Source organism: Scardinius erythrophthalmus (genome assembly GCF_964197995.2).
Source record: "Scardinius erythrophthalmus genome assembly, chromosome: 4".
Classification (NCBI taxonomy): domain Eukaryota; kingdom Metazoa; phylum Chordata; class Actinopteri; order Cypriniformes; family Leuciscidae; genus Scardinius; species Scardinius erythrophthalmus.
This window is the reverse complement of record NC_138224.1, coordinates 44,228,621-44,254,146: the sequence shown is the minus strand read 5'-3', so window position 1 is coordinate 44,254,146 and position 25,526 is coordinate 44,228,621.

Here is a 25,526-nt window from a genome sequence, read left to right as displayed (position 1 = left end):
TGCTGGCCCAGAAAAGTTATTAAAGAGATTGTTAATATAGTCCAAGTGACTCCAGTGGCTTAATCTTAAGTATATCAAGCGACGAGAATACTTTTTGTGCGCAAAAACAAACAAAAATAACGACTTTATTCCACTATTCATTTCCTTTTCTCTGGGCCTCTAGTTGGTTCACGTAGTGTTTTTGCGCTGCGCGTCTGTGTTACACGTCACCACGTAGGCTCACAATTGGCCGAAGCTGGTCATGTGTGTGATGCGTGTTGACGTGCAACACAGACGCGCTACGCAAAAACACTACGAGGCCCAGAGAGAAGGAAATGAATAGTGGAATAAAGTCGTTATTTTTGTTTGTTTTTGCGCACACAAAAAGTATTCTCGTCGCTTGATATACTTAAGATTAAGCCACTGGAGTCACTTGGACTATATTAACGATCTCTTTAATAACTTTTCTGGGCCAGCAAGTTTCGGTCACCTAGCAGCCTATGGAGGAGTGATCCAGCTCTCAGATTTAATCAAAAATATCTTAATTTGTGTTCCGAAGATGAACGAAGGTCTTACGCGGTTGGAACAACATGAGGGTGAGTAATTACTGACAGAATTTTCATTTTTGGGTGAACTAACCCTTTAACTGTACAGTCCGTTTTATGAATAATGGCAGAAAGAGCATCTAAATTAGGTGTTTAGCCTATATTGAGAAATTATTTAGGTGTACAAGTCACTATAAGCTAGATATCGCCTAAATATAGCCTGGCCATATATACTTGTAAATGGCCTTTTTTCAACTTTAATCTGTCCTTTTTTAATTTTAAAACTTAATGAGCAAAAATCTATATTTTATTTTCTATCTAATATTGTATTTTGTTTAATTTAAAGTTTGGAATTCAATAGTGTTTAAAAATACAACAATTTTTTGGATAAAAAAGGAAAAATGGACGCAAATGCGCACAACTTTAATTATGCTTACAGTAGGCTAAATGTTGCATTTAAACAAACTTTTAATTTGAAAATTTTAAACGATTGCCACGCCTCTTACGTCTCGAGCCTCTTGCTTTCTATGTGTATTGATAGTGATGTGCTGGGAAAACAGGCAGGAACGTTTTGCTTTGAGAGTTATCCATCGTGTGTTGGTAAACGGCGTGTGCTATGATCTGCTTTGCCGATTGCGAAACGTGATTGGCAAACGGTTTGCCAGAATATACCCTGACCTAAAAGCAGGTTTAAAACTTGCCCCATTTAAGTCAACAGGGTGCAAATTTTAAAAAGAGGATAACACGGTGTAGGCAACACCGATTTTTGTCGTTGTTCTCTGTACTAACAGCACTCCAAATTTACAAAAAAATGAGCTCAATGTTAAAATTGACCGGAGTTCTTTAACTATAGTGAACTGATAAACTGTAATAAAAACTGTAGTATACTTTAGTTTTAACTACAGTAAACTAGTGTATTGTAGTATAATATACTGTATAGTTGTAGAAAGCTTAGTACAGTATTGGGTAAAGTCATTTTCTTATATTACTATAGTTTTTACATTACCATAACAAATTAATTCAAGTACTTCCTTGTATGCCACATCGATTTTAGAGAACTAATGAGCTGATCATATAGTATTATGTCAGGTGTGTTGTTTTGGATGTCTCCCATATATAACACACCTTACATAGTACTGTGGATGTGCCATACAAGGGAAACGTGTAGTGCTAGGCCTACATGGTATGAGAAATACTGGTACAGAATGTAACCCAGTCCAAATTTTCCTGGATTGTTATTAATAAAGTAAGGATGAGATATTGATTTTAAATTGCTGTTAAGCTGAGGTTTTACATTTAAAGTCAAATTACATTAAAAAAATTGTTATAGATGTAACATAAAACTCGATTATAGTGAATTAACCACTGAGGTGTCAAATGCTAGAAGCAAGGCTACAAACCTTTACTAGCCTACATTTCCTAAATACAGGTGCTGGTCATAAAATTAGAATATCATCAAAAAGTTGATTTATTTAAAGAATTCAACTTAACAGGTGAAACTAATATATTATATAGACTCATTACATGCAAAGTGAGATATTTCAAGCCTTTATTTGTTATAATTTTGATGATTATGGCTTACAGCTTATGAAACCCACGAAATCAAAATCTCAGAAAATTAGAATATTACATGAAATCACACAGTAATTACACAGTGATACCATGGTCATTGAAGCAGGTTTTGGTTATTTTGGCAGTGTGGGCCGGTGCAAATCCTGCTGGAAAATGATGGAAGCATCTCCATAAAGCTTGTCTGCTGAAGGAAGCATGAAGTGCTCTGAAAATGTCCTGGTAGACGGCTGCGTTGAGTGGACAGCACAGTGGACCAACACCAGCCGATGACATGGCTCCCCAAACCAACACAGACTGTGGAAACTTCACACTGGACTTCAAGCATCTTGGATTGTGTGCCTCTCCATTCTTCCTCCAGACTCTGGGACCTTGGTTTCCAAATGAGGTGCAAAATTTGCTCTCATCAGAAAAGAGGACTTTGGTCCACTGTGCTTTATAAAATCCAGAGTCAACGCAGCCGTCTACCAGGACATTTCCAGAGCACTTCATGCTTCCTTCATTTTCCAGCAGGATTTGCACCAAACCTGGTTCAATGACCATGGGATTACTGTGTAATTACTGTGTGATTTCATGTAATATTCTAATTTTCTGGGATTTTGATTTTGTGGTTTTCATAAGCTGTAAGCCATAATCATCAAAATTATAACAAATAAAGGCTTGAAATATCTCACTTTGCATGTAATGAGTCTATATAATATATTAGTTTTACCTGTTAAGTTGAATTCTTGAAATAAATCAACTTTTTGATGATATTCTAATTTTATGACCAGCACCTGTATATTAGCAAAAAGAGTTACAATGCACGTATGGCTCTACATTTACTGACCAAACTACTAGGGTGTTTCTCAAAACCAAGAATGCAAAGAACGGACTTGTGTTCTTGGGGAGAACGCTCTTGCTAGTTGTTCTTGGAAGAATGAACTCACAAGGTGACGAGCACACAGAACGCTGCTGACAGTTTGAGACGATGTGTTCTTGCTGGTATTGCGCAATAACACCCCCGCACAGACGCCGTCTGCAGTGCCCAAACATAACGAGAATTATTGACGATAACAGCCAGACTTTATCGCCCAAGCCTACCCCTCAGCTCAAGGGATTACTCTACAACTGTACACTATGTAATGTATATTCATAACAAAAAAGCTACCTACGCTGGAGATTCTCACTTCCGAAAACGTTTGAGCGCATTTTCGAAAAATGCCAATATTTGAAATCTACACAGTTGATTTCTCGCATCAAATGTTCTCAGAAGTGAATTTAGTGATGAAATAGCGTACGAAATTGTAGAAAAACGACTTGCTGTATTGACCTCTCGTTCCTCGAATGCCGAAATGAATGCTGGGATATTTCTGCCGTCAAGTTCACACAAGTTACCAACCTATGCATCCTCGGTAAAATGGGCGTGTCAAGAACACTTCCGGGATTTTTAACCGTTCTTGTCAAAATGCAAACTTGTGTATTGGGACAGTACTTGGGCAGCGACTGATGACGTTTCACAAGTCCACAAGAACGCAAGTACAGACAAGAACGCATATTGAGAAACGGCCCTAGTCAGGGTCATTCAATTCCGTTCCTGAAGGTGCCACCAGCGAAGTTCAGTTCCAACCCTAATCAAACACATCAGAACAATCTAATCAAGATCTTCAGGATTACTTGATTATTACAGACAGGTGTGTTTGATCAGAGTTCCAGGAATGGAATAGAATAGCCCTGTACTAGTTAACTAATTTCCATATTAGTTGGCTAATTTAACCCCCTTTAAAAATGTGTATTTTGCCTCAGAGAGTCCTCCAAACCTACCTGAAATATGTGCGAAATCTTTTCGGAACGCATATCATCCTCCTTGAGAGTGACTCTTTTGTTTCCGTGAAAAAGCACGTAAGTATCCATTATGCTCAGGTGGTGGATATTAAGTGATAACTCAGTGAAGATTAGTGAAGCCTGATTGCGCGCGTGCACACGGTCGAGTGGATACTTCCAGCGTACTAAAACTAGTGATGTGCGGATCGATACTTAAGTATCGATATTTACTATCCCAACGTCTCCTTCTCTAGTATCGATTCTCATATAAAAAGATTGATATTTAAACTCAGTAATTTGGAGTGAGTGTTTATGTTATCATAAGTATGCTGTCACCAGAAAAGTCTAATTATATCCGGTTAGGGGAAGGAACTACTTCTACTTCCGCCGGTCAGTTGTGTGTGCACTGCGGCTCTGTGACGGAGACTGCAGACAGAGTGACTATGGCTGACCTCAAAAGGAGTCATGTCCGGCTGTATTTTAGCTGTAAAGACAGCAGTGACGCTGTGTGTGATGTGTGTGGAAAGACAGTGAAATACAGTGGTAACACTACAAACCTCGCTAAACATCTGAGGTTAAGTCATAAGAGTGAATATGATGATATAATGAAGCGGCGGTCTGAGGAGGAGGTCCAGGGCGAGAAGACGCAAGGTGCTAGGGCAAGACAGTCTTCAATCAGTGAGTCATTTGGCAGCAGCGGCAGAAGTTATCCAGGTACAGAGAGATAGCGTGATAGTCGCGTTATCACTGACTGTGGGAAAGTTATTCACGTCTGTTAACAGCAAAAAGTGGATATGGAATATTTTGTGACAAGGTTAAGAGTCAAAAATGTTTTATTTGTGTGTAATTTTAAAGTCTCTGAGATTTTCTTTATAATTAAATAATATGAGAGTAGTTTACCTTGTCTTGTCATTATGCAGCTATAATTTGGAATTGGTAAGCCTACAGCCTACTTTTTTACTTTACTTTAAACTAGTTGTCACATCACACTACAAATAAAATACGTAAAAAGTATTGGTATCGGCAATACCAGCCTGGGTATTACTTGGTATCGGATAGAATAGGAATTAAGTGGTATCGCACATCACTAACTAAAACGCGCTTTGTGCTTTAAACAGCTTAATTTTTCGTTTTGGTTTTAGTGTATTTTCATTTGATGCATTTAAACAACGTGTGATGAAAACAAAATAAAAAATATGAAAAACACACCCTAAAATTAGTTTATGTTCATGAGAAGGGTCGAGTATGTGATACGTTTCCCCGTTTCCATCTGCTCTCGCGCAGCACGCTCGCTCCAGTGTTTGAATGCGACTCGAATGTTCATGCGCACGCGCATTAAAACACTTCAAAGTCACGCAGCATTTAAATAAACATCTAGAATTAAAACATATAACATAATTTAAAATATAATTAATATTAAATGAATATTTAAAATGAATTTTAAACTCATAGTTCTATGACCCATTTATGTGCAAAGGTAAGATGTTCATTAAAGATGCGTGGATGGGCATTATTTCATCCGCAACCGCATCACAAAACTCATCATCCGTCCGCCATCCATCCGCACCAACGTTTTTGACCAATTTTCAAAACCGCACCCGCCCGGCATCCGCTGATTGGGCGATGCAAGGTGCTGCTGATGACTTGGTTCAACCGCCCGCCACCCGCCCGAATTTAATTAAAATATTATTTTTCGTCACGTCATCCGCCCGATCCGCGGCTGTAACCGCCAACCACGCATCTCTAATGTTCATCAGCTTGGCCAGAGACCAGCTAAAACCAGCTGACCACATTGTCCAGGCTGGGAAACCAGCTTGATCAACTAAGCCAGGGTGGGAGAACAGCTAAAACCAGCTTGACCAGCTACTTCCATCTTAAACCAGCTAAGAACAGCCAACCAGCTTAGGCTGGTTTTAGCTGGATTTTTCAGCAGGGATAAATAAATGGTTTCTTAATTTTTACGTTTTGAAGACAAAAACGAGAAAACAAATTATCCGAAGGTACACGGACCAAATCCCCACAGATGAACATGACCTTTTGATTTGACATCGTGAACATTTCTTCCATCCACCGATTGAATAGTTCAATACTGGAACCAGGAGCTCTATAAATACAGCTAACAATTGCATTCTTCTTCTTTTTGATTTAAATTTCAACTGTTAAACATTCTAATAAATTCCCTATTACAGTTGTCATTCCTCTATCACCTTAAAATTTAGTTTTTTGTCCACATACAAAGCCACGCCTCCTCTAGTCTTGTTCTCCCTGTTCTTAAAATTCAGTTCATAACCATCATATTCAAAGTCTGTACCTTTTTCAGGATAAATATACGTTTCCGATATTGCAATTATGTTAAATGTTTTGTGAATTGACGTAAGTATTCCTTAATGTCGAGAAAATTTGCATACTGACTTCTACTGTTAAAATGAATAATTGATAGTTTCCGATCTGTGTTGATGGTCTTGTTGTGCTGATCGTCGGTGTGGTAGCTGAAAATATTATTTTCTGGATCGATATCATGTTCAATGCCTTGTGAATTATGTTCAGTATATTCAAATGTTTTCAGTTCCAGCTTTTCACAATTAGCAAGCAGTTGGGTTATAGGTAACGGTATATTAACTCCAGATGTAGGCCTAGATGACTGATTATTTTCAGAGTGTATCATGTTTGAGGTGAGTTTGTTTACTTGTGATTCCAGTTACCTCATAATCCACTATGCTCCTCATTGAAACTTGTCCAGTTCCGCGATGTCTTTGATCACCATCACTTTTGTGTTCCGTTTAGTTTTATGAAGATTTTGCAGTTTGTAGAATATGTAGATTGTATTTTCTTCTGCTCCTTCAAGGATCGTGCTTTCCAGGCGATATCAGCATTTCGTCTGGTGAGATGTTCATTCATGTAGACGTCTGTTCCCTTCAACTTCCTTCCTTGCTTCAGTACTGCAGTTTTGTGTTTTCGGTTAACAACCCTCATTATGATGGCTGGTTTGTCACTGTTATTTCTCCGGGGCAGAGGGTGACAGGCCTCAGTGGCGTTACAGTCCAATTCGATGCCTTTGGACTGTAGAAAGGCTGACACTTGTTGCTCCACGGAGTCAGCAACCGACCCGTCGTGCTCCGATCGTGGTCAGTGATCACTGTCACTGCCCGTGCGTACGACCAAGGTTTTATTTTGAGCCCCGACCCAATAACATCATTCATTCTCATGTACTGCTCCAGATCAGCCACTCTGTTCTCCAGGAAAGCGAGTCTCTTGTCCTTCTCTTCATTTTGAAGCCGGAGAGCCTTTACTTCCGCAACAAGGTCTAAAATGGCTTTCTGCTGCAGCCTGACAGCGGTAATCTCTTCAGAGAGAAAGTCAAGCGACCTCTTAATGTCGTCGATTTCCTCTGTCGCCGGTTGCTTCTTCGGAGGCATAACTCATTCCTTGGCAGACTTCCCCAGTTCTGAACTTTAATACGTTCTCTTGAGCTTTACAGGCTTTGAAGGTTCATCTTTAAGGTGTGTTTTCTTAGTTCGTTGTCGTACAAACTGCTTGGGTACAGCAATTGATTTCAGTCATCTTTTATTTCCTTTGGCTACACTGAAATCGTCTGGTGAAAAATGTTCACTGCACACCCTCAATCCACGGACAGACTGAATGGGTGATCCACTATCTCATCGAAGAGCCCAAACATCCCCAAATAATATTTAGCATGATCATCATGTTATTTATACTATATTTTAAAACGAAGCCTGATGGCATGGTGTTATAATCATTTTAATAACTTGTGTTTGTTTTCACTTGTAATGATGACAGAACGACTTGCAGAAATTGGACCACCACTCTCCAAAACAAATCCACAGATTCTTGAACTACCCAGACAAGCTGTTCAGTTGACATTTTAAACTCTACTTCCTGAAAAGAAAATGCACAACATTGTGAAGTCATGCCAACTTATGTTTACTAAAGTCTACAGAGATAGTTCACTCAAAAAAGAAAATTGACATTTTCTAATTTCTGTCTTCTGTGATCATTTACTCACCCTCATGTCCAAACATTAATATTAATTTTTTTTTTTTTATAATTTGTTTTATTTTTTAAGTACCATAATTATTCTAAAGATCAAGTGATTTATTATGATATAAAAACGGTTACCTTTAAACAGAATTGAATTGATACTAGTGCTTGAATCACAATATTTCTTTGATTCACTGTAAGTTCCCTCCATCTCTTCTAACTGTAACTCACATTAAAATATGGTTTAAATGATACATAAATAGATAACTGCAATAATTAAAAATATTATAATATAATATTTCATAGTTCAGAATTAAGTTAAAAACATATATTTTATTAAGAGTTTAGGAAAATGTAATAAAAAAATACCTATATAAGGAATTGTTTTGATGCTTCCCCTTTAAGAGAATCACTCGTGTGCACGTCTCGTGTGTGTTTAGTTGATTGTGAAACGTAGGCCGTGTCCCAATATCCGCACTTCCGCCCTTGTGCCCCTCAATGCGCGTTCGCACTAAGGGGGTTCAAGATTGTAGGGTGTCCCGATCCTCTAATGGTGTTCTCCAGGGGTGCTCATCAGCGCACTTAATGCACCCCTTTCGCAAGTGCGCATCAGACCTCACTTTGCTATGGGCTATTACCCAGAATCCTTGTAGTGTCGTGACGTTTCGAACAGATAAAACTCAGAAGAAAAAGGAAGCTGGCAAGAGGACAAACAAATGGAGAAGAAATTTAGTTTTAAGTGTAAGTGAAAATAGTTTTTTATCAGAATATGAGCGATAAATAACATAATACACGATGATACAATGATTTCACTTTCTTTTGTCAGGGTCCGACGAGCTGACTTTCCATTTTATAAAGTTCAGGGCAGAGAATGAACGGCTATTCACGGGGCACAGAAATGCCACTACAGTTAACATGGCCATAACATGAGCAGACAAGTTTGTTATTTGAAAGTAAGGGCTTCATTGCCAGAGGTGGGTAGTAACGAAGTACATTTACTTCGTTACATTTACTTGAGTACTTTTTTAGAAAAATTGTACTTTTAAGAGTAGATTTGAATGTGGGTACTTATTACTTTTACTCGAGTACATTTCTAATGAAAAAACTGTACTTTTACTTCGTTACATTGGGCGACGTTCCTCTCGTTACTTTATTTTAATGCAATATGTGTTGTTAAATGCGTAGTTTATTCCAAGCGCGCTGTATCTTTTTTCTGGACTTGAGCGATGCTCAATTCACAAATGAATGACTCTTTTGAGTCGATTCTGTTCAAAGACTTCATCAAACAAGTTGGCAGATCTGTCTAAATCGGTTAGCGAATCAGTTTGAATGATTCAGTTCCTGATTCTGTTCAGTTCCCTGCACGCACTGAATCATCTGAAGCGATTTCAATTCACACTGGACTCGGAGTCGTAACAGGAAGATTTAAGCACATCAAGAGCGTTAGATGAAGTGGCAGTGGACCTACAGTACAGTCAAGTGAGAGCAAATCTTCAAATGCATCATATTTTTGCCAGCGATGACGATCTTTATTAGTTGAACTTGAACATCTTCGTAAGCTGTCTGTGAATGAATGATTCCACAGGAGTCAGGACGATATATTCGATTTCATTTCACTCAGGTAATACATTTTACAACCAAACAGATTATTACGCCACGATACTAGAAAGTATGACATTACCCGTTTTTTGGACATATAAATTAATTTACATTAAATAAAGCTACCATTGTTCAGTTTATGAACATCCGCCATCCCGCGGTATTGTGTGTATTGTTGCGCAGTGGCGTGCGAACTCGGCTTGAAAACGAATGCCTTTGCCTGACGTAGACAGTTAACCAGTTTAAACATGCTTGCAGAAATATACATTTGATTATATTTTGGAGAACAGTCAGAAGAAGATTCGTCGATGTACTTTTATTTTTTTATTTTTTTTGTGTGTGTTCAGATGTTCAGTAGCAGTCATGAGCGCGAGCACATGTGAAGAGTTTTTAACTCTTCTCTGTCAATACCTTTGAATGCAACACTCTGCAGATTCACTTTATTTCGACATTGTCTAATAATCCAAATGTAGTTGTATAAGTTACTATTATACAAACCAGAGGACAGATTTTCGAGCTATACAGATGGCAGAAATAATGCTTACGTCTCTCTTCTGTTTTTGTTGCAAAGATAGCTGATAATAATAGTCATTTAAATAAACAAAATCTAAATAATATCATTTTATATATATGATGACTTCAGAGGCAAAAGCCTCTAAGTACCATCTGAAATTTTCTTCTAAAAGAGGATTTTTATCAAGCTTGTATGTTTATGTTCACACTTAAATGGCAATGAAAAGTAGCCTACCTATTAATTGTCATTAAAGTGAAATTACTGAACTTAAATGTACGAGCTTGATAAAAATGATTGTTTTAGAAGAAAATTTCAGATGGCACTCAGAGGCTTTTGCATCATGAAGTCTTCCTATATATATATATATATATATATATATATATATATATATATATATATATATATATATATATAGGCCTATATGATCCGAAGTAAGTAGTTACTCACTACTTGAGTAGTTTTTCCATTGGATACTTTTTTACTCTTACTCAAGTAACTATTAAGATTATTACTTTTACTTTTACTTTGAGTAAATATTTCTATAAGTACTTGTACTTTTACTTGAGTACAGTTTTTGGGTACTCTACCCACCTCTGTTCATTGCAAAGTGATCTAATGGATTAATGTGTGTCTTTCAGTGAAATTATCAAAATTATGGGGCTGGAGGGGAAAGTGACTCAGCAGCAGTGTAAAAAGAAGTGGGAAAATCTAAAGAAAAAGTACAAGGTAACTGCACTTTCACATGTTTTGTAATGCTTATATTGAATTGGTCATACTATTTAATGACTGTCTAGAATGTAAACCCATGTAAATAAGGTTAATTTCCCCCTTCATAACTATTATAATTTACAAAGGACTTAACACTGCCAAAAACTGGGTCAGGGACAGATGCAGGAGAGGTCACTGCTGCCTCATGGATTTTCTATGCAGCCATGCATGAAGCCATTGTCCATTGAGGCATGAAGCCTCAGTCAGCCCAGTCTATCTGTTCTCATCGGGACACAGTAGTGTAGAGAGAGCCCAGACACCTGTCAGTGAGGTTGAGGTTGAAGCAAATTCTCCAACACACTCCTCCACAGATACAGAGACATCAGACCTCCAAGCAGGAAACTCCACAGACCCCCAGAGTGATCAACCAGGTACATCAACTGATGTCAGACCAGGAAAGAGAAAGAGGAAGAGGGAGAATGTAGATTATCTTAAAGACTTCTGTGAGCGGCTAGAGAAAACACAGAAGGAAGAAAATGAAAGGGATAATATCTGATCTGATTTAGCATCCTCAGAGAGGCTGCTCCACGGGGAATGCTCTTCCGTCTCTCAATCTGTGGGGACACCAGAGCTTTCCCGAGCTCTTCCAGTAAGATCCGCCTTCTGAAGGTCTTTCCTGCATTCCAGGCAGGATTCATTTCTGACCACAGGACGAAGGCGTTCAGCGCCGACACATCCAGCATATTGGAAAACACAACCATGGGCCAGCGGTTGGATTTTCGCTTACAAGTGTAAGCAGCGACTATCTTGAATAATACACACAGAAAAAGAATGAAACACTATACTGACAAAAGTACATTTACATTTATTCACTTAGCAATTCATACATTTGTTACAAATTATAAACCACAAGCAATTTGTTATAGGAAAATTAGTAAACAATGCAAAAAAAAAAGAGTAAAATACCTGGTCAAGGCTGTCCACTCCACCTTTGGTCCTGTTGTAATCCAGGATTACATCTGGCTTCCTCTCTTCACCTGTGCTCTCTCTTCACCTGTGCTAAAGAGAGAGAGAGAGAGAGAGAGAGAGAGAGAGAGAGAGAGAGAGAGAGAGAGAGAGAGAGAGAGAGAGACCTTTTTTGGTACAGTATAAAAAGACAAAAATATTATACTAAGTGCAAGTAAAGGACATTAGAGCTTTGACATTGCTGGAAGAAAAGATAGTGCCCAAATAACATTTCAAGTCTTGGCAAAAAATAAAAAATGCTAAAAAGAGGTTTAACAGACCAAAATTTGCACTTATATATTTATAATAAAATACATGTCTTTTAGATTTTTTTTTTTTATCAACGTTATAAAATCCAAATAAAACATCCTCAAACACAAAAGAATTATACCACGGGCTGTTTAAATACTCGATTCTGATTGGCTGGAAGGTGTGCAGTAAAACCGTTTAATGCACAGGTAGTTCCAGTCAGTTTGATTACAGTTCGAAATTAATCCGCTACTATAAACATTGGTAACCATAGTAACACAGTTACACTTGCAAACAGAGTGAGAGACACATATGAAAACGTTTATTTAGGTAGGCTAAATGGATGATTTTTGCATATCGTTTCATTTGTATGGTGAATATGGCAATTTTGAGAAATGGGCCCAGGCACAAGATGAAATAGAAGACTTGGAGAAGACGTTGAATGACAAAAAGCGGCACAAAGAATTAACACCGGCAGAGCTAGATAAGATCGAAGACGACAAAGATGAGGTCAATACGAAAAAGACAACTAAATGGGCAATTAACACTTTCAGTGACTTTTTGCGCCAAAGACAGAACAATTGTGATTTAGAGACCTACTCTGCTTCTCTTTTAAATGAGACATTGCGGGAGTTTTATGCCTCTGTTCAGTCTACCGCTGGACGTGAATACAGTGTTGCAAGTTTGATGTGTCTCAGAGCAGGTATAAACCGTCACATTACAAAATACAACATCATAAGTGATATGAAACCGTCTTTAAATCAGTTTTAAAGCGCTACAGGAAAAATGGAAAAGACACCAGTGTTCATCATCCGCGTATTACTGAGTCTGACTTGGAGAAAATTAGAAATGCACCTGCACTCTCCCCTTTCACACCCACAGGACTTGTAAGAAAAGTTTGGTTTGACATACAGCTGTGTTTTGCACGGAGGGGAAGAGAAGGAAACCGTAACCTATCAAAAGAGTCTTTCGTTCTCCGGCAAGACGAGAATGGGAAAGAGTACCTGACCCTGGCGCATAACCCAGAGACAAAAAACCACAAGGATCCCACTGCATCGGATAGGGAAAATTTACAAGGATTTATGTTTGCGAGCCCCGGCGACCCACTTTGTCCCGTGGACAGCTTTAAAAAATATCTGTCAAGGTGTCCAGAAAATGCCGGAGCGTTCTATATGCATCCGAGACGCATCCCTCTGTGCAAACTCGAGAGCACCGAAGTGTGGTTCACCAGGGAGCCGATGGGGCTCAACTACCTTGGCAATATGCTAAAAAGTATTTGTGAAGAGGTTGGTAATAGATATATAGTTTTTGCCTATGAATTTAAACTGTGTTTATATTATTTTCCAAATCTAAATTGTATACTTTAAATTCTTGTTCAGGTGGAAGGTATCTCACAAATGTACACAAACCATAGTTTGCGGAGCACTGCTGTTGGACGACTCTCTGATACAGGACTAGAAAGTCACCAGATCATGTCAGTGACAGGCCACCGATGCGAGGCGAGTTTGCGGTCATATTGGGCCCCATCTTTGTCAGAGAGGAGGGCATGGAGTGACATACTGACATCTAGAACCTCAACAAGCAATGCGAAACATAATTTCACCTCCAAGCCTAAACCTGAAATAACCCTACCCTTTTCCATGTCTAACTTCACGATAAATGGAAATGTGGAGTTTAACATCAATTAGTATAATGAGTAAAACAATCCCCTATCGAAATTTCCAACTGTTTGATTTTTTTGTTTTCGTTTAATTTAATGCATTTCAATAAATGTAATGTGTCTTTATATAGTAATCGTGGTTAGAGACGCCGGTTTTATTTCACACTCTACATAATTCATTTAAATAAATGACATGATTAGTTCAAATAAAGATCGCCTTGTCACTGTCAGTGTTGCCTGTCATTCATAAATAATTTTAATAAATCCATTAAAGAATCATTAAGTTAGCTATATGCTTAAGCAACGAGGGGACTGTAGACTTTAAAGAAGAGACGCACACAGGTAACTCGCGCACGCATCTCTCTCTCTCTGTTCCTTCTCTTTCAGTTCTCTGTCTCTCTCTTTTAATAATGAATTTAAATAAATGTGATAATTCATTCAAATAAAAGCAATCCGATGGCTCTACTTTATTTAAAGCGGACGGAGTGCTAGAACTAACGAGCCGTAACTTAAGAAAATAACCGTCATTTTTACACGTCTGTTAAAAAATTACACTGTAAACATCAGTTACAGCTATTATGCAGCAAGGTATAAGCAGGATAATTCACGGCTAGCCATGCATTAAAGGATTCGCGTCGGGTGGATCTTCTCCTCTACATCGTGCATTAAAATCCTTTAATGCATGGCTAGCCGTGGATTATCCCTTACATATACAAGTCATTTCTGTCATGATATTTTCATGTTTTAGAAAGTAATTGAAAATATTATGAAAGTTATAACCATACCCTTTTTTTCTATTATTCTTAGGATGGCAACCCCCTACAGTCGGCAAGCACCACTCAAACTGAAGTGTGTGGGTAACCGCAGGAGCCAAAAGGCTTTAACTTTTGTCTCCAACAATGCAATTGATGTTGGAGCATACAGGGTTACCACACAATCAGTCCTAACAGATGGACAGACATGTTACATCACAGTAAGAAACGGAAGTGACCCAGAGTTTGAAGAGGGTGGGTCGTATGTTGTTAAAAATTTCACCTTCTCAAAGAAAATATGGCCGGCCATGTATTTTTATAAACCGCTTAATCAGGAATTTCAAAACCTCACCATTGGCCATAACTGAGGCGGCAGAGAGAGCTGCTAAGGAGGTCCTCAGTCCTCCTTCCCCATGTGTAACTGGGGAAGAACAGAGCATATTCTCAAGCCCTGGGTCCCTGAGTCTGCAGGGAAATATTGAGATAGTAAGTTAATTTAAAGGCATAATTTAATATCAAGTACATTATCCTGGTATTTTGAGATACACATTTAGGTGAATTAACCTTGATTGGGAATACATAGAAAATATTCCGTGTTGGGGATACCTGGACCAGGACTGAGAAACACTCATCTGTGACACTGGGCTGTTATTTTCCAGCTGCAAGTGGCCAGGATGACTCTGGCCCAGTATCCCCTCCTGGACCTTTCTTTGAGGTCTGGAACAAAACTTCTGGAGGTAACTTTATGGAGAGAAGAGGCGTTGATGGACCTGTACGTCGGGGATAAGGTGGAGGTCAGCCACCTAAGGGCAAACATTCGCAGAAGCCGCAGAATCCCTAGATGTTGGAAACACTGAGGCTTAAAATGTGTTTGCGTCATGATCATTGACTTTTATTTTGATTTTGATTAGGTTTTGTTTTCTTAAGTTCTGATTGTTTTCTATTTCTAAATGTTCTAAGTACTTTACATATTATTAAAGACTGTTTGTTCAAATATCTTTTTGTGATTACATTACAGTTTGTTTGTTTTTATGGGGTTTTACAATTTGAATAACATTGCGTGAATTATGAAAAACGTAAAATGCATGAGCTGTTCTCTGATTGTTTCAGGAAATGATTCGAAGCATCAGGAATGTTGAAAACAGTGCCATCTTGTGGCAGGTCAAACACCCAGATGTTTACAGCTCTGTTGTTTTATCAAATAAAAAGCCTGACAATGCTAAATGTTTTTTGATAATATAATACATATATAATAATAATAATAATGTAGTGTTTCAATAAATGAATGAATAAAATGTTTCTGGACAGTGTTGCTGTCAACGGGCAACCAGGTGAGAGACAGGGCCCACGACCAGTCTAAATTATCCAAATTTGTTGCTCATTTCTTGGCAGCATTGGTCAAAAAGTTGCCCCATGTATTTACCTTTGTGCACGATTTCACTACGTGATTTGGTCGAGAATGAATGCCCCTAAAATTCAACATTAGAGGCAAACATGCCCTCTGCATGTCTTTTTTATTTATATAATTTAACATAGTGAACTATTATCACTCGAAGAGTATAATTTTTCCTCCAGAAACCAGCATGATTACAAATGTGATACTGATTTTATACAACAGTTCTATTATTAATTATCTTACATTTTAGACACAGGATTATCCGTTTTTGCTTATATTTCGTAAACGAAAATAATTCCAAACAAGCGACAGCACTGTTTAACTTCTGGGCTGCACATGGTTTCTTATTGAATGAATCATTCAGGTTTTTAGATGAATTGGTTGACAAATGAATCAATGACTCGACTTGCTGCTTCGTTCGTGAATAAATAAGCCGTTAGAATGAATCTGTTTAATTAACAGCATTCCCACAGCTGTTATGATAGCAATTTTTTTTTACTAATAACTGGAAAAAACATAATTATTGCAGAATTTTGCTCTTCATATTGTTATAATGAATAGCGTTGATTAAAAGAATATTAAACCTTTTTTATGTGAGGGGGAAAATGTAATACTTGTATGACAAGAACCACTGGAATCAGTTAATTGTTTTTTACGCATTAGAAAAACAAGTCATAGCATAAAAAAACGAAAGGATTATAAATTATTATCTTACTTACATCGTATCTACACTTCTCCTCGAGCGAATTGGCAGAATCCAGTCAGAGGTCATGACTGTCTGTCTGTCTGACTGACTGAGGTGAACAACAGCACATTGCGTGAACGCGGCAAAAACGCCCGCGAACCCGCAGTTAGTTTCTTCATCGTTAAATAATCTGATTGGTTATTGCATTATGAGCTCAACAGAGAATTGTGTGATTGGTGCTCAACGCTGAAAAAAAGTATAAAAAGTGCATGTTGCAAGTGCAAAAGTAATGAACCACATTAGCTTTTCTTACAATATAATTTTCTTATTATTACGAGTTTTTGCTATAAAAGTTATGATGAAGATTTTAAAATATGCTCGCTCTATCTATCCATCCATCCATCCATCCATCCATCTATCAAACTTTAAACTACTTTAAACTTCTAACTAATTTAAAATTCTAACTACTTTAAACTTCTTTTAAAACTCATAAACACATACACGCATAAACTCATGAATTCATTATGAACTCTTAAATTTTCTATTTCAATTAAACTTTTAACTAATTTAAACTTCAAAGCAGTTCCCTGAACTGCTGTGAGCTTGAACGTGATGTACAACCATCCTTTTGAGAACAAAGCTCTGTCAACGATGAACAATGCAGGTCTGCTGATGTCTCGCAACAGTGTGTCCAAGATCCAGTTCAACAACCATCTGAGACTACCGTTAATGGAGCCACATCAACTAATGATCAAGCCCACTTGACTTGTAAAGATAAAGTGGACGTTCTAACTACCGTCACTCAGACTCAAGGCCGATATAAAAATGTGTCATTCAGTGAACTTTCTCATGGCATGCTGTCACAGGATCAATTGCCATTGTCAGCTCCAAATCATCAATATTCACAATCGACAATCAAGCAGAGAGAAAAACTGAACAAGACTCAAAAGCTAAAGGCTTATTATAAAAAAGGTGCAAAGAAATGGTTCAGAGGCAAGGTGTTTATGACAAAAAACAGGCTGTACGTAAAGTCTTTGATTATAAAAGAAGTAGAGAATACAGGAAAAGACATAACCAAGCCATGAAGAACAAGTATTGGAATAGTATGATTTACAGAGAAGAACACGAAAAACAATTATAAAAATAAGAATGAATACAAAGAGCAAAAAGAGGCTTATGTAATCAGCAAGTACAGAAATATTGAACAATTCAGAAAGAAACAACAGAATTATATAATTCAAAATTACAGGAATGATGCACAATTCAGGGAGAAACAGAAGAATTATATATTGAGAAATTATAGGAACAATGTTAAATATAAGGAGCAGCATATGCAATATCTCGTTGATAGATATTTAAAGGATCCAATTTTTAGGCAAAGGCAAATAGACCAGATACAAACCGATGCAAAAATGATCCTAACTTCTATGAAAAAAGGAAGAACATCTTTAAACAACGCTATCACTGTGATGCACATTTTAGGGCTTGTTATAAAAATATTTTTTTATAATTTATTCAAATCTAAAAACAAAATATCTGCACCCAAGGTACTTCACACAGTACACTGTGCACAAGACATACAGCGCAAATACAAAAAAAGGGGCGCGAGGGATTAAAGTAATGTCAAAAATGGAAACACTAAAAACCTCATATATTCTAAAAATGTAATTATACACCATTTATTTCTATATAAAATTATACAAATATCAGAACTAAACCCATTTTCTTCTTTTTTTTTTCAATTTAATAATTGTTTAAGTTTAAAAACAGCCAGAATGTTTTTTTTAGTCCAAAAAATGCATAAATTATGTCATTCATAGTGCTATACTGCCCTCTTGTGTTCAAAATCAGGTAGGCCTATTGTATCTATATAAAAATATACTAGGTATGTGACGGTGAGAATATTTTAACACCGGTTAATCAACGTGTGACACCGCTGGGGGCTTTTGAATCGCTAGCTTAAAAAACAAAAGTAAAATTTGTCCGTCCGCATTGACACTGATAATGGTGCGGAGCAGAGCGAGCGTTTTCAATGAATTCCTATGGAAGTAGGAATGAACAAAAAAAACGTTGACTCTGTTCTGCTCGTTCCTCGCCGTGGACGCGCACCGTTATGAATGCCCGTTCAGCCGTGAGCATTTTAGTTTAATTTTAAAATTAGCGCCTTTCGGGGGGTGGATTGCTTGAAATGATTTAACAAAAGCACAATGTTGTGTTTTATTGTGACTGTTGTAACACCTGCTTTGCAGAACTTGTGATAAACTAGATCAATGGGCCAATCAGAAGACACAGGAGTCGAAGGAGGCAGAGGTACACACACATGGACTTTTTTCCTTTTATATATATCAAAAATGAAAGTATCAACAACTATAAAAAAATGAATTTGAATCAACAATGTTTTAAAAGAAAATAAATTGTACACAATTCAAAAGTGAATTTACCTTAGTTGCAGATGAAAACAATTACCCAAATTAAATACAAGAAAATATCAACCAAAAGAAATGTAACAAACGTTTAGTTCCTTTCTTTTCCCTTTTTAGCTAGTTGATTTCTATTTTGAGTTTCCTTATAATCTAGAATTTATTTTATTGCCTTTTTACCTAATTTAGTTACACCTAATTGGCAGATTTATTAGTTATTTACTAGTTTAGATGTATCTCTTTCGTTTCCTAATTTCAGTGTAATTTTTGTGAAACAATCTTTTCACAATCAAAATGAAATGACAATTTCTCAACAAAATGTTCACCAACAAAATCAATTTACAATTCTGTTTTGAAAATATGTAGGGGATATAGATCTCTTATCAGATCAAACGATTATTTTCAGTTCAAAGATTCTCAGTCCAAACAACACAAAAAAATAGAAATTTCCCCTTTAGTTCTCAGAAAATGTCAGTTCCAAAAGGACATAAAAGATACCTCAATCCTTAAAGTCAAAAAAAGAGAAGAACTCCTACAGATGGTCGAACTGCAGGAATGACGCATATCCAAGGAAAGATGAGAAAAGTAGATCCAAGTTCGGTTTTCACGGGTGGCTCGCCATCTATTTCCTTCACTTGTCACGCGTCTCGATGCATCCACACCAAAGAACGCAGTCCACAATACGAAAATCCAACTTCAAAACACATACATGCAAAATCTGGCCTGCACACAACAGGACAATGTCCTTAGTGATTTCTCTTTACATTAGCATCATTTAGCACATTTCTGAACAACAATTGACATTGTAATCACTCATTACACATAGTGAATCATCATAGTTTTTACTGTTTAGTCTCATATTAATACTGTACATAAACACTGTTAACCATATTTATCAAAATAAACATTCAACTCACCGATTCCTCTGTAAATTAACTGTTTTTTGTTTGTTTGTCTCTCTTTCCAGGTTTCACCAGATGAACCACGTTAGTTTCGTTAGTGTTAGCTTGGCCTAACATCTACAGAATCAACAGGAACTCTACTCAGGTAAGTATCTAAACAAACGCTTCTCAATCAGTGTAGTTGTAACAATAAACTGATTCTCAATGAAATTCTAGGTTTTCTTTCAGGTATTTCACCATTAATTCTCCTAATCACTGTTTCTCCTCTCTGTATTGTTTCCAGTGGCAGGTTCTAGACCATTTCAACTGGGGGGGCCAAGCTGGGGCCAGTTGTAGTATTAGAGGGGCCAGTTACATTTAGACCTTATTGTTGTCATATCATTTTCTGCACTGCCAGGCATTAACAGGCAAAAGACCATGTTTACAATCATTCAACAATGTATTTGCATTTCCATTATATTTTTATATTTGCATTACATATTCAGTATTAGCAGTGGTTAAAGTCGGATTTGGCAGGTGGGGGAACCCTCAAATTTTGTGTAGGTGCAACAGGGAAAAATGACTCACGTGGGACAACATATTGAGTATTGTGGTATTTTAATACTCTTTGGGACAAGAGTGTCACTGTGGCACAATACTTATTTAATACTTATTTTAATGTTTTTATTTTGGTCCACCTACATCTACACTGATATGATGAAGATACGGAACACAACCTTTTTTTTCACAATGTAAATGTAAAGATAAAAATGGGAAGTCAAAACTGACTCAAATGTGAGTTAGGGCGGTTCGGTGGCATACTCCCCCGAGAAAATTTGGATTTCTCTGACCTACAAATGTGCAATTTGGGGATTTTGAAGGCCAAAAAAAAAAAAACCTTGATAAGAAATAGCTTTAAAATTTTGTCAGATATTTGTCAACAACTGCTCTCTCCTCATCTTCATCTTTCTTTTTCTCTCAGTCTTCTTATCCTGCCCTATTTCTTCCCCTCCTAAAGCTGAACTTTGACTGATAGTCTTTTCATTTTCGTCTGTGTCAGTGAAGAAAGTAAACATAGGCTCAACTGATATTTACATGTTTTATGAATCATTTTCTGTTAAGTTAATTTACTCAAGGCTACCAGGAAAGCTGTAGCCTAAGTCAGTATTGCCAATAGGAACCTTCTACAAGCTGTGGAATTTGAAATCGTCTGTTTTTATGTTAAAAGTAATTTTAAATAATACAAATTATAGTCTACGTTTAACGCAGTTGGTGTAATTGGCAGACGTTCCATTAGGCCGTGTGTCCACCAAAGCGTTTTTTGCCAGCTGAAAACGCTAGGCGGTCTGCTAAAAACGCTCAGCTGTGGGCGCTTGAGAGCGTTTTGGCAGCGCAGCGTTTTTTCAGTTGAGACGGTTGAGACCGAGACACTTTGCTTGTTATGATACGGAATATCCGCGAAAGTCTTACTAGTATCTCATTTCACACATATTTTGTTTCTGTGTTGATTCTATATTAAAATGTCAATACAATGTAGCCTAATGTATTTTCTCTGGCTCTTGATTTTGTTCCGTTATTATGCTTGTTGTCATATCTGTTGACGTTGTACAAGCAGAATCATGTGGCGGACGCGGTTGGTCGGTGTGGTATTAGTCCCGCCCCTCCTCCACTGTGATTGGACGGTTGGGTAAAAAGTGACAGTGATGAGCGCTGCGTTTTACCAAAAGTTGAACATTCTTCAACTCTCGGCGACCAGTAAAAAACGCCGAACGCTCAGCGCTTCAGCGTGAAAAAGACGCTCAGCGCCTCGTTACGCTCATGGCGTTTTAAAAACGCGGCGCTCCCATTGAAAACAATTGAAAAAACACGCCAGCCGCGAGTAAAAACGCTTTGGTGGACACACGGCCTTAGGCATCAAGCGCTGTGGAAACGCGTCAAAGCATTCTCATGTATAAATATATATAATAAATATATATAATAAAATAATAAATAATAAAATATATTACAAGGGGAAATCTGTTATCTGACACTGTGGACCTGTGATATAGGTTTTCACCAGCTTTAGTGCATATACAACATACAATTAAATTATGCTTATTTTAAATGTATTGTGCAGACTAGGTATAAAAAATATAGGAAAAACCATGATAATACGAAACGCTTCAAAACAGAGCGCACAAAGCGCGTATGCGCATCGCGGGTGCAGAATGATGTGCTCAAAGCAACATGGAGTCACAGTGTGCAGCGCTGCGCTGCACAAGTGCGCATTTAAAAGTTCACGGCACAGAGCGAAAAAATGTCAAGCGCACAAATCACAAATGTATATCTGTCCAACAGTTTATTGATAATTTGTTTCTTCACAGTTTTAAATTCCAGTTATTGTGCGTTTGATGCCGATTCATCATCAGTCTTTGTGATCTAACAGGCACACAGCGAGTCATTTAAAAACAACAACAAACATAAAATACAAATAGCCTACATAAAATGAAGTCATTGTATGCAAATCCACAGCCTTGTATCTACAGATCAAGCATTATAATGTGAATATATCATATTGGAGAGAGTTTTACCGTGCATCCTGCTGTAACCGGACGAGGCGCGCGCGCTGTTTGAATAGGCTACTGAATGGAGATGATCGAATGATTGACAGCCGCAGAGGAGGGAAAAGGAGTTTAACGTTAAACTTCTGTAATGCGTTTAATAAAAATACAACATATTTTACTCACCATATTTCCTTCTTTGCTTGAACTATAATAATCGCGCAAAATGTCCACCAACTTCTGAATAGAAAACAAGTAATAAAAACTCAGTGAGTGTTTTAGCGCAATTTTCTCACCTCATGGGATCACAACACTAAGAGATAGTAAATCATTTCCTGGATTTTTTTTGTGCGTTCCCAAGATTAGACCTTCCTTAACATAATGCCGAAAACCCGAAGTCTCTAGGTGGTCTGGTTGAGGAGTAGATAGAAGTGCAAGATTGGTGCGCACAGACGCACAGAACAGAAATCATGAGTTAACAATCGCAATTTGTCCGGTGGAAAATTGCGCTAAAAAGATCTAGGAAAAATGAATAACATCTATTTTTTGGCCCAAGTTATAAGAGAAAAAAGAAATAAATACAAGAGAAAAAAATGCATGATAAACGTAGTACTAAATGTGCCTATATTTTAGAAAACCACATAAAGATGTGTATATAAAATAAATGTGTGAGTTACTGTTGCTAATAGCACATACCCTATCCAGGCTGTCGACAGCTCCTTTGCACCAGTTGTAGTCCATTATCATCACAGGCTTCTGGTGCTCCTCTCCACTCACAGCCCCCCCCCCCCCCCCCGTTTTGGCACATACGACACGGCCGTTGTGGTATTCCTGAACGCAAACTCGGAGGATCTAGGTGCTCGCGCTCTGGTTTGGAGGAAGCTCTAGTTTGTTCCTCCGGATCGTTCCAACCAGAGCAATTTTTTTCCTCAGCAGCTCCTCTGCCAGCGCATAAGAGGTGAAGAAATTGTCTGTGGTAACAGTGTGTCCCTCCAGCCCGTCAGTCATGTCCTGCACAACCCTCTGTCCCTGGTTTACCTCGGGAGCGCATCCTGCGGATTTTCCGGCATAAATCTGCATTTTCCATGCATAAGATGTGGAAACATCACTTGTGACCCAGATCTTGATTCCATATTTTGCTGGTTTGCTGGGCATATACTGCCGGAATGTGCAGCGGCCTCAGAACCCGACCAGCTGCTCGTCCACACAGACGTCCACCCCGAGGTTAAAGAGAAGGTGCAACCACTTCGAGATCGGCCTGAACACCGCCAGCTTGTCATCCCGGTAACGTCCAAGTCGGGTCAGCCTGTCGTCAAATCTTACATTTGAACTGAACTTCTGGAAATTGCGGTGGGGCATGGTGGCCCTGAAGATTGGCCCTGTGTGGTCATCCCACAGGCTCCGGGTGGACTCATTTCTGGACTCCGGACCAGAATTAGCACCCCGAGGTAAGCCTCGACGTCTGTTGCATCCACATTAATCCAATCTGTCTCGGACCGTCTCACCTGGAGATTTGTTCTGTCCACAATTAATTTTACCATGTCCTCCGTGAACAGTAGCTGGAATGCAGACCTAGGGTCCACGATGCGAGCTGTTGCGTAATGTGTCGGTACCTTGGCTGGCACGTAGCGCAGCGCCTCGGCGTTAGTGGGTGACCAGTGGAGTCCATTTTTTGATGTCCACATAGGATCGGCTGTCTCCTGTGTGTCATCCAGTTCCTCACACTGAGTTGTGTCAGATGAGGAGTTAGAATCAGAAGTCAGCTGAAACTCCACATCTGAGGCGCTCTCCGTTACACTGCCATCAGACTCCGGCTCGCTGTCTGTTGGTTCAGTAACGTAGTCCACTGCTTCGGTGGTCGTGTAGGTTTTCTTCATCTTGCCGAGTGTGAAATGGCCGCACCAAAGAGGTGCACAGCTTTATAACTTTTTCATCAACCGCATTTGTATAAACACTGATTTCTCAACTATTCTAATCCAAAACAAAGGCAGACTTCCCTCTTTTCCCTACATCTTTGTGTTGCCGCAAGATGCAAGGTGTTGTTATTGTCTAAGGACTGACTGCATGGCTGTGTTTGTGCCTCTACATAGGTGAGAAATTATCGATTAACTTTGAAACATAGACTGCTAAAAAAAAAAAAGCTGTGTCAAAGGTTCATGTCTGTGTGTAAAATACGCATGAATCAAACCGAAAGAAAACAATGCAGTGAGAAGCGCTTTCTCTTGCTAAATGCACACACACACACATACATGCCTACACACACACATCCTACACCACCGACACACACACATACACACAGAGAGAGAGAGAGAGAGAGAGAGAGAGAGAGAGAGAGACAGAGAGAGAGAGAGAGACAGAGAGAGAGAGAGAGACAGAGAGAGAGAGAGAGAGAGAGAGAGTATAGACAGAAAGATTAAAATATGACCTTCAGGATATTACAGGATATTATATATTATATATATTTTCGTCACTCGCCTAAACACCATGTATTATATTTAGGCCCTACACACACACACACACACACACACACACACTTTTGTCAACGCAGACACACATTGCTCTCAGACATCCACACATACTCAGAAACATCATTTTAGATCATTAAGCCATTAAAATGCTTCATAACACAGTCAATAGTGCCCCTAGTGGAAACCAGAAAAATAATGTGCATTTCCCCCCATAGGGGAATACCTTTGTAGTGATGTCATCTGGTGGAATACACTATATAATGCAAATATAATGCTTTTGCTTCAAAATGAAAGGATGTTTCAAAATAAGTCATGATTCATGTTTTAATGACGGCCCCGGCTTTAAACAACGTTTTAATGGGTTTCAATGGGCCATTTTTGGTCATTATGTTCCTATTTGATCTACACAGTGTGTGTTATACATATGCAACATGGGATCAAAATTTTAAAATTTATCCAAAAAGTCACAATTTTGCCAAATTACATACCATTTGCATTAAAACAGCCAAAATGGTCAAAGAAATTGTAGCGTTTATATGCCCACGTATAAATATAATTAATTATTATGCATAACGGATTATGATCAATAATTAATATTTTAATTATTTTCAGAATTTACTGTAGCAGAATCAATAGTATGATCATTTTATCGGTTCATCCAATGAACAGAAAGCATAAACAATTATTAACTCTAGGAAATATAATATCTTCCTGGCCAAGAAAGAATAATCCCCAGCTAACAATAAATTACGAA